This window comes from Myotis davidii, unplaced genomic scaffold (assembly GCF_000327345.1).
Source record: "Myotis davidii unplaced genomic scaffold, ASM32734v1 scaffold165, whole genome shotgun sequence".
Taxonomy (NCBI): Eukaryota; Metazoa; Chordata; class Mammalia; order Chiroptera; family Vespertilionidae; genus Myotis; species Myotis davidii.
Genome location: NW_006296316.1, coordinates 167397 through 178221, shown reverse-complemented (window position 1 = coordinate 178221; position 10825 = coordinate 167397). Strand labels below are relative to the sequence as shown.

The window sequence follows — 10825 nt, the reverse complement described above, 5'->3', positions numbered from 1 at the left end:
GCACCTCTCGGGTCACACAGCCAGCCACGCATCATAGTCAGACACAGGCCCTGAAATCCAGGAGCCAGACCTGTGCACTTACAAATAAATGTTTGTTTGTTTTATGTTGGTTTGCTTTTTTGGGGGTGGGTGGGGGGATTCATTGGTAGCAAGCTGAACTGACAACAGAGGCCTTGGGAGCTCACCTTCCACAACTCATCTTCCCTCCACCCTCCGGCTGCCTTTCCACACCCTGCCCCAGCCTCCCGGGCGCCAGAGGGGAGGCCCAGCTGTGGGCCACCTTGGTTCCCCCACACGTACCCCTGGAGAGATGAGAGGCCCAACCCACCCACCTGATCCCAGGGGCCTCCCTGTGCAGAACACAGTGTCCAGGAGGGTGAATTCAGTCTGAACGGGAACTCGACCCCTCACCCAAGGTGAGGGCAGGGGAAGAGGGAAGCAGGCCTCCTGCCAATCCAGGGGCTGGGCTGTGGGGATCATTGGGGCTGCTCCTTACTGTCCTCATAACGAGCAGGCCACACATCATCCCTTTGTTCCAGGTCCCCCTGTTAAAGAGCCAGGGCCTGGACCTGTCACCCTCCCCGCTAATGCCGGGGGGGTGGGGGGGGGGTGATTCCTCAGCTGTGAAATGCCAGGCTCAGGCCAGGATGTCGCCTGGGTCAGCGTGAGGCAGTGCAGCCTCATCTGACCGGTTCAGGCATGAAGCCCTCTTTCTCCCAAATTCCCCAGGTAACTTTCCGCTAAACCGGAGGCGAGAACCGCATTCCCACATTTGGAATCCGGTCTCTGGGGTGGGGGAGGGCCTAGGGTCCCGCCTCAGCTGGCTGAGCCACGCCAGGCTGGGGCCGGCACCCCGCTCACGGGCCACAGCCATGTGGGCTGGCACCAGAAGCCCCCTTCACACCTCGGAAGTTTGTAAGCCGCCCACTGTGTGCCAGGCCCTATGATGGGTGCTCGGGAGGAAACAGGATGAGTCCAATTGAATTACAGCCTCCACAAACAACACCCCCAAACAACACGAAGCTCAGACAGGAGACCTTTGTGAGCGTCACTTAGAGAGCAAGGTGGGGAGGCAGTGACAGGCGTAAGAGCAGCAACATAAAGTGCTGCCGGGGTCAGGGGATACTCCCAAAGCCCCTTTGTCCTGGGCCTTTCTCTGACCCTCCTGTCCCCCCTCCAAACAGCAGCCACCAGAAACCAACGCAGACCCTACACCTGAGCCTCAGTCAGGCACTCCTCCTGGAGAAGGCTTCTGTCCCTGTGTTTCTGTGTCGCAGGGAGGGCGGCTGGACCCAGCACCCTGTCACCCACTGCTCCTGTGGAGGCCGGGCCCGGCCAGGCACTCTGACCGGAGCCTGCACCGAAGGCCTGGGCTTTGCTCAGAGCTTCCCTGCTCCACGGCCGGCGGGGAGGAGGGGTGGTGTCCGGGGCCTGACACAGACCAGCAGCTGCCCTTCCCTTATGTGATCATGGCTGGTCCCCCTTCGCCTACCTGCCCAGCCATTTGACCTCAGACCCAAGGAGCTGGAGGGAAGAGAGGAGGAGGAGGGTCCTGGGTGGACAGTGGGAGAGAGGCCAAGAGGGGAGACCTACATGGAGGCTGAGGCCCCCCTGGCTGTGAGCTTTTGGTCTTCCCGCCTCCTCCCCATAAGCTGCGGCGCAGGGTGGGGACAGGATGCAGGCCTTGGGGACAGGCCTCACCTCCCAGATCCCTTCCTCCATCTCCATTTCCTCCAGCTCTACATGGAGGATAGAGGATAGAGGGAGGCCCGGGGCTGCAACACGGAGGGGAGCAGGTGCCTCCCCGGCAGCCGGCCAGGGTGGGAGCTGGGGGTGGGCCAGGTCCCAGCTAAGGCTCAGGGCCTATCTGAGCATGTCACCCGCTAAGGAGGAGCTGAGCTGGGGGAGGGGAGGGCGGGGAGGTGAATAAATAATAGGAAATAAAACTTCATGAAGCAGAAAATAAAAGGCAGATTATACAGATGTGGCAATTTGAAGGATCATTGCCTCTGTCCTCTTTTTAACTGCTGCATCTGGAGTTTTGAAGCGGCTTATCCTCTCCCTCCCTCTGCCAGGTCCCCGCCTGGCTGGAGGCCCCCACGGGGCCAAGGCACGCTTGGGGACAGCACCTCCAACGGCTCGGCTGCTGGCATCTCCTGCTTCCAGGACACACTGCCAGGCCCCGGACAAACCATCCACTGTGTAGGAAACCGTGTGCAGGGCTGGGCAGCAGGTGGGCTGGGTGGACCCCCAGTGAGTGTGTTTGTGAGGGAGGGGCACGCCTCTGAGAGAGCAGAGTGTGGGTGAGGACAGGGTTGGTTGTGGGCAGTGTGGACAGGGCAGGGAGGATGAATAGCAGCCTAGAGGATTGGGAACAGGGTGAGGGTTTGGGGTGGCAGGGGAAAGGGTGCCCTGGCTAAGGGGGTGGATGAGGCTTAGCTGGACGGGGGTGCCTAGGCCTCTGCATCTTCACGCAGGCAGCTCCTTTCTCATCTTCATCAGAATTCATTTGTTAAGCCCCAATTTGACACTGTGCCAGGTGCTATATAAACAGACATGGTCCTTGCCCTTAAGGAATTTCCAGCCTAAGACACACACACTGACATTTTGTTTGTCTTATTTTAAATATTAATGTATTCCCCACCTTGTTCCAGAGGGTGAGACAGCCCACAGGAAACGCACGCCGTGAGTCAGGTATGAAGAAGCACAGCGCGGGGACCTCAGGAAACGGGGGCGGGGGGAGGGTGGGGGGTGACTCTCTAACCACGTGGCAACACTGGTCAGGGCTGTGCTTTGTTTTTTAATTACTCATTTTAAAAAATTGGGTTGCTTTTTTTCTTTCTTATTGTTAAGTTTCAAGAGTTCTTTGGATATTCTGGATCAGGAGGCGGGTGACCCGGCAGAGCTGGACCTGGGCCTCCAGCCTCTCGGTGGCCAGGTGAAGGGGCTGCCGGGCACTTACCCAGTTCGTCTGCAGGACGCGGGAGTCATTGCTTCTCTGTGCCTGTCTCTCCCGACCCTGCCCCGTCACCCCAGATAGGGACAGAGAGACCAGAGACCACCTTGTGCCCGACATTGAGGTGAGGAGAGGCTGGCCTGGCCCCAGCTCCTCGCCATCCTGGTGTGCCGTCTTTCAAAGCCGCGGCAAACCAGCGCAGAGCCATTCATATGCACAGGGGTCAGGAGCAGACAATGCCAAGTTCAGACTGAGGTCTGAGAAGTAACGTCTGTACAGAAACGGACCATTTCCGGGCGGATTTGTTGAGAGGCCACATCCCGCAGGCGTTAGAACTCCAGCTCAGACCTTCAGAGCAAAGATGGGGCAAAGGCTGAGATTAGGAGAGTCCCAGAAGTTCCCCAAGGGCCTGCAGGCAGCCAGACTTGTGGAAGGGCTGCGTTCAGGGGTGGGAGGACCAGGAGGAGGAGAGACAGAAGACTAACAGGCAGGTAGAACCAGGAGCACCGGGGCGCCACGCCTGAGGGAGGACAGACTTGAGGCTCACATTTTCCACCCTCGATGGGGCCCAGGGGATGCCAGGCTGCCTGTGCCCTCCTCGGGAGCTCCGCTCTCCTGGGAGCAGAGCGGGGAAGAGGGCTGTAGATGCGGTATGGCAGAGAACAGCTGGGAGCAGGGCTAAGCAGGCTGTCTGCGGGAAGTGGCGCTGGCGACAGTGGCTTCTCCTCTTCCCACTCCTCATAAACTTACAGTCTCTCCACAGCTGGCCCAGTCCCATCCTTTGGGGGGTTTGCCTCCGCCCTGCCCCACTCCCATCTCAGAAGATGGCTTCTGATGACCCGAAGCTCCTGACCCTAGAGATGGGCTCAGAGATGGGCCATGGCCCAGGGCAGGCTGCTCAGAGGAACGCTCCAAGGAGCAGCTATTGTCTGTGTTAGATCTGCACAGGAGAGGGATGCTGCTGAGCCATTTTGGCGCCAGGAGGCTACCCCTGCCTCCTCTGCCTGGGAGATGGAGCCAGGGAGATGGAGCCAGGGAGATGGAGCCACCTCACCTGCCCTGAGCACAGGTCATCTAGTTATTGAAGCCAGTCAATGCCCTTTCCCGCTAAAGTGCGTCTGAGTTGAGATGTGCGACTTCCAGCATCCAGGCAGGAGGAGCCATGTGCAAAGGCCTCGCCTTCAGGAGGACTCACACGTCTGAGGGCAGAGCCTGAGCCTGAGCCCAGAGGAGGGGCAGGTGTGTGAGTGAGGCAGCGAGGCTGGGCACTAATGGCTAACCTGCCCCACGTCCTCCCGTGCCAGGCATTGTTCTCGGATGCCGACGTGCATCACCTCACCGAATCCTCCAGGACCCCGTGAGGTAAGCAGTGTTATTAGCCCGTTTTATAGGGAAGCAGATGGAGCACAGGGGCTAAGTAACTGGGCCCCAGTCAGGCACAGGGACAGCTAGCACTCGCTCCCGGGCAGTCGGCTCCAGGGCCTGCTGCCCAGGCCCCAACGATGGCCTTGCCCAGGTTGCCCGTCATATAGCCGACGGGACCAAAGGTCACTGAGAGGGAAGGAGGAGGAAGGTTGAGAAGGCCGTGGCCTTGACGATTGAGGGTCCTCCGGGTGCTCTCTGGGGTGGTGGAGCTTAGGGAGGGGCAGGTGGAAGCCTCTCAGCGAGTTGTGGCTGGGAGGGAGCCAGGAGCCAGGGGAGGGAGGGAAACAGCTAGAAAGACCATCTTTTTCTTCGCGAAGGGGAGACTTGAAGGTGTTTTCAAGGCCAGATGGTGAAGGGGGTGGAGATTAGGCCCAAGGAGCAGCCAGGACCCCGAGGGAGACACTTCATGGGAGGAGCCAGTGGGCTTCGTGTGAGTTCAGGGAAGGGGTCAGCTCAGGAACGCAGAGAGCACTTCTCACTACTGAGACGGAGGGGGAAGGGACAGGTGAAGGTGTGAGTGGCAGGTGAAGGTGTGAGGGGCAGGTGAAGGTGTGAGGGACAGGTGAAGGTGTGAGGGGCAGGTGAAGGTGTGAGGGACAGGTGAAGGTGTGAGGGGCAGGTGAAGGTGTGAGCCACAGTTGATGGTGAGGGATGCAGCATCCAGAAGAGCTGGAGGCACAGGTGGGAGGAGCCATGAGAGAGAGCAGGCAGTCTGGACACCTGTAAGTCCCTGGAAGCACCTGAGGGAGGGGAGTACAAGGGAGGAGGAGGGCCAGTTGGATCACCACCTTGTCCCAGGTTCCAGGCTGCTGACTCCCCTCCCCCCACTTCATTTTTAAATTTATTTTGGCTCACAGCAGAGTTGCACTAATAGCAGGAGCATCTCCAGGCCACGCTCGGACCCTGCCCGTTGGCCTTACTCACTCGAGTCGTTTTGTCCTCTGAGAGCAAGGCTCCTAGGCTGTTTCCAAGCCCTGCACGTCCCTCTTCCGCTGGAAAGCCACACTCCTGAGCTTCTGGTGAGGTCCCTGGGGATCTGGCCTCGGGCCCCTCCTACATTGTGCCTTCCTCAACCTGCCTGCCCCACCCTCCAGCCCAGCTCCTTCCAACCCTGACACACCCCACTTGTCTCCGTCTGACTGAGCCCCCGGAGGAAAACCCCAGGCCGAGGCCGTGTGACCTTTTATTCTTCCGTGGTGCCTGGCAAACCGCAGATGGAGGTTGTCATCAGCAGAAAGCCAGACCTTGCCGATGCTGAGACAGGAAGAGTCCAGTCCCACCCGGGTCAGGACAGCTCAGGGCCCCGGAGCCTGAGCTCCCCTGGATGGGAAGGAGGGCTCAGACCCACTCTGCCAGCTTGCAGCACCCAGGTCGTCTCAGGGGGAGGACAGGTGGGGTGGGGAGAAGGTCAAGTGTAGGCGGTAGGTCTGACCTGCCCCACACCGGGACTGGGCTTGTTCTCACTTTCCTAGGTCACCTGGGACACTTCTGTGGGGGGCTCTAGGCCAGTGGCCGCCAGCCTTTCGGACCTCACGGACCACCAGTTGGTGACCGCTGCTCTAGGCTGTCCCCATAAGGGTGGCCGCCAGCCTTTCGGACCTCATGGACCACCAGCGGTCCGAGGACCACCGGTTGGTGACTGCTGCTCTAGGCTGTTCCCATAAGATCCCAGAAAAAATGTTCCTCTCATCTGCAGGACGATGCCAAAGTCCCTACCCTTTGTGTGGTGGAGACGGGTTTGGATGTGGGAGGCCTGGCCCGAGCCACTCCTGGTTCTGTAGGTGGCAGGACAGGCTGGCTTCCTGCCATCCGTGAGCCCAGGGCTGCAGCAAGCACCTGGGCCCAGAAACCAGGAAGATGCAAGCCCGCTCCCCAGTGGCCACCCACCATAACTGCAGCCCAATGGCCCAGTCTCCACCCACCAGGCCTCTGGCACGAGTAGCCTGGCAACGCAGGCCAGGACCTGGGCACCAGCCTCTGGCTCCACAGGCCTCACGTGCCCAAGTGAAAGGAGGTGCCAGTTCTTCGTGAGCAAAGAAGCATCGAGTGTTATACACACGCGCACAGGCAGACACCCTCTGCCTTCCATTCTTGTTTTAGAATAAGGATCCACGTCCAGTCAGGTCAAATACCTCATCCAAGGCCATCGGGCTCAGTGCCAGTTCTGGGCTGAGTCATGTCCACCTGAAACCAGCTTCCACCTCCATAACCTGGGGCGACCGGACTCTGCGTGCTGTTACCTGTGTCGTACATCAGAGTGACCCATGGCCTAGGAGTGGCTAGTTCCACGCCCTGGAACCAACCCTACTGGGCCCAAACCCTGGGAGCGGGTGGGACAGTGTCCTCAGCTCACCACATAGAGAGATGAGTGTCTTCATGCTGACCGCTGGGAACCAGAGCAGCACCGTCCCCTCCGGGAGGTCAGGGACATGGTCCATTCATTGTTAGCTCCTTAGCACTGACCCATGAAAAGTGGTTGATATTATTTGTGAAGTGAATAAATGAACGAGTGGGTGAATAAACGATCCTGAGGTCCCCTCCAGTTTGGTAGTAAATGTGTGACTCCTGCACACAAGCACACAATGCTCTACACACATGAACAGACACACATACATGCACAGACACGCATCCACACAGACACACAAACACACCTGCAGACAGGCATACACATGCAGACACACAGACACACATGCAGACACGCATAAACACAGATACACATGCAGACACACATACATACTCATAGACGTGCATATGCCCACAGGGCAGAGGGGATACAGCCTGACAAAGAACAGGTGGCCCAGCTGCCCAACCCTCTCCCCTCACACACTCGTGCACACTTTCCTTCAATGGCCTGTATTTATTGCACACCCATTGGGTGCATGGCTCAGCCCCTGGCCCTGATCAGAAACCTCTCATGGCCCCCCAGGGCCAGCCCAGCCTGGGGGAGTTCCAGGCCACAGGGCTGGTTACAAGCATGGACAGGAGGGGGAGGCCCAGCAGGGAAGTGGAGAGGCCGTGCGTCAGCCAGCAGGCAGCAGGCAGGCAGCAGAGGCCCCTCTTGGCGGGCAGCCTGTGGGCACACTTGGCTGAACAGAGACAATGGTAGCTGCTCCCCCAGCCCAGCCTCCTTTCCACTGGCACAGCCTCAGATCCGTGGGTGTCCAGAGCCCTCCCCACCCCCTGCCCCACCCTGAGAACAGGCCCAGCTGAGAGTAGCCAGAGGACAGCTCCAGGGGACATACAGGGAGGGCAGGGGCCCAGAGGAGCCTGGTGCCCCTGGGGAATAGAGCTTTAAGGGTTGGGGTGCAGGGAGGGGGTCCAGGCCTCCACTATGACTCTCAACCCTTCCACAGTGGCAGCTCCTGCCAGGAGAGCCCCAGGGGCTGTGTCACCACCTCTTCCTCAGGCTCCCCATGGATCTGAGCCTCTTTCCTGGCGCTTGGGACACAAAGGCCCCTTGTTCTGGGCTCCCCAGAGCCCTGGAGCCCCCACCGCTTTGGGGCCATTGGCTCTGCTCTGTTGAGTAGCAATTGGGCATGGAGGTGGGGCGCTCTCATTGGCCCTGGTGCAGGGCTGACTGTAGGGATGAGGAGACAAAGGTGCAGTCCCCAGAGCCAGCCTCCGGGAGCCCTGCCGCCTGCCTGCCTTCCAGGCCCTGCCCCTGACAGGGGCCCCACCCTGAGCAGGGCCTGAGCAACAGGAGGCTTGGCGGGGGTGGGATTTCTTTCCAGGCCTCTCTCAGCAGGTCACCTGATTCCCAGAGCAAGACCATCCCCGGGGCCTGACTGCCCAGAGGCCTCGGCTGCCCCAGGGTCTCTCCTGGAAGCCAGGGACCATCTGCTCCGCTTCCCCAACAAGCGCTGAGCTGCCCCAGGCCCAGGAAAAGGGGCCTTTCTGGATTTTGGAGGAATGAAGAGAGACATGGGACAAACTCTGGGAGTGGAGCCAAATCTTTGGTTTCTCTCCTCCCTCGGGAGTGGCCAGGGACCAGGCGGCTGAGGACCTGCCGCGGGGGCAGGGCAGGGCAGAGCAGTACTCGGGCGAGCTCAGAGAGGCCTGCCCCTAGCAGAGCAGGGGCCTCCCCTCCATCCCACAGGGTTTCATCCCAGGTCCGCCCCAGAGCAGGGGCCAAGGTCTGTGAGTGACGCTTCACAGCTGATGGCGGTTCCGCTTGGGGATAATCTTCCGGTAGGTTCTGCGCTCTGAGATGTTGCGCTTCACCTTGGCGGTGGTGGGGGCCTCGTCCTGGTGCAGGGAGGGGCTGGAGTGGGACTTCTTCAGGCTGGGCTTGGGCTCCTGGGTGCCTGCGGCTTCCCTCCCCAGCTGCTCCTCCCACAGGTCCAGGTCATCCGAGGGGCAGTGCAGACGGGTCATCAGCAGCTGAACGTACATTTCATAGCGGGTTTTCTGCAACACACGGGCACCCCCACCTTAAGCACCGCCTGGCTCCAGGTGGGCAGGAGGCTGGAATCGCGGGGGACGGGCAGACAACATGTGTATGAAGCTGTGGCAATAAAAACTGCTGCACAGAGAGGACTGGACAGACAGCTAGCGTCTGTATTGTACCTGTAACCAGGCTTTGCAGAATACAGCAGTAGCGTGTTAGAGCCCTGCCACTATCTGGACAGTCTTACAGTAACACGGATCAGCCAGCCCTGTTCTAACGGCCAACGTGCGCTGTAACCAACATCTCCCAGACACCGAAAGGCCAGGACCCAGCAGGCCTGAGACCCGTGCAGCGCTGCACACGACGGCTCACGCCTGCGCTGAAACCTGGCTGAGTCTGAGCGGCGTGTCAACAACGGGCATCTGGAGAGCATGATGCTAACAGCCCTCGTCTGCTCACACTCCTAAGGTCTCTGTAACCAGCACCTCCAGATCCGGTTTCCAGCTTGGTCGGTGCTTTCCCACCCTCCATCCCAGGAGGCCGTCATCCCAGCTCTGGGGGTATGGGTAGGGGCACCCCATGAGGTCCCTTCCTTGTCCCAGCCTGGGAGGTTGGGTGGGGCACCATCACGACCCTGCTCGTAAAGGAGGACAGGAGGGCTCCAGGGGGCTGGCGGCTGCTAAAGACCCCTCTGGTCTGTGGTGGGAGGTGCTGGAGCTCTGCAGGCAGACCTGGGACCTGTGACTCACACCCGGGGCCTCTGGGAAATGGGGCCCTCACAGCCACGAGTGCAACAAAAAGCCAGAGGGCACGACCAGGAGGTGAGGATGGGACAGCCAGCAGGTGACGCTGACCATTGCGTCTCTGGTCTCTGCCTTTGGATCACCTCTGACCCCTCTGTTGTCATACCGCCTCTCACCTGCCTGGCTGCTTAGGTTCTAGAACAGTGATGGCAAACCTATGACACGCGTGTCAGAGGTGACACGCGAACTCATTTTTTTGGTTGATTTTTCTTTGTTAAATGGCATTTAAATATATAAAATAAATTATCAAAAATTCAATCTTTGTTTTCTATGGTTGCAAATATCAAAAAAAATTGTCAGTGATTGCGAACCTACGACACGCATGTCAGAGGTGACACGCGAACTCATTTTTTTAGTTGATTTTTCTTTGTTAAATGGCATTTAAATATATAAAATAAAATATCAAAATATCAATCTTTGTTTTACTATGGTTGCAAATATCAAAAAATTTCTATATGTGACAGTGCGCCAGAGTTAAGTTAGGGTTTTTCAAAATGCTGACATGCCGAGCTCAAAAGGTTCGTCATCACTGAACTAGAATGTGCACCAATGTCAGGCCAAAGCAGAGTTTGGGGTGTGGGGTGGGGGTTAAGACATTTCAGGTTGATTGTAGATTTAATAGAAGTCATTCCTATGTTAAGACTGGAGTAGCACCTACACTGATCAGGTGACTTATTTGCTCTCTTGATGCCTCAGTTCCCTCATCTGTAAAAGGAGGGTCATAGTCCCTACCCCAGAGCTGTTAGGTAATTTAACAAGATAATCTGAGCAAGTAATACAAGCGCCACAAATACAGCCTATTATTATTAGGTAGGTATTAGGGGAAATAATATAAAATGCTTTTTCCTGCCAAATATACTCTCAGGAGAAAACAGTTAGAAAAATAATGTCCCTTAATAGCGTTTCAGATAAGCGGCTGGTCCTTGATCCCAGAACAGGACACGCCCTGTGCAAGCAAGTGCAGACATCACCTCGCCTGCCCTGAGCCACAGAGGAGCCAAGGCTGCAAGGCCGGACGCGGCCACGAGGGGGCGGACGGGGGCCGGCGGCTCACCTCGTGCTCTAGGTACTCCTTCCGCAGGCGGTATTCCTCCAGCTCCCGGCTGCGGCCCCGCCGCTCGGGTAAGTTCCTCTGCAGATCCAGCAGGTCGTCGGAGGCAGCGTCCAGGCAGTTCTCGTGGGACCGATGCTGCTCCTCCTAGTTGCGGGAGGCGGCGGGAGAAGCAATCCGATCTCCCCCTCCTTCCAGGCCCA

At 58.5% G+C, this 10825-nt stretch overlaps 1 long non-coding RNA gene across 1 annotated transcript; it reads right to left on the bottom strand.

Moving 5' to 3' along the window:
• Positions 1 to 7223: 7223 nt before the first annotated feature.
• Positions 7224 to 10819, bottom strand: LOC107184323. The gene is made up of 2 exons (XR_001515137.1): positions 10626 to 10819; positions 7224 to 8788 (listed from the first exon to the last, which is right to left on the bottom strand). It is a non-coding gene; the product is annotated as an uncharacterized LOC107184323 (long non-coding RNA).
• Between the last annotated feature and the right edge of the window lie 6 nt (positions 10820 to 10825).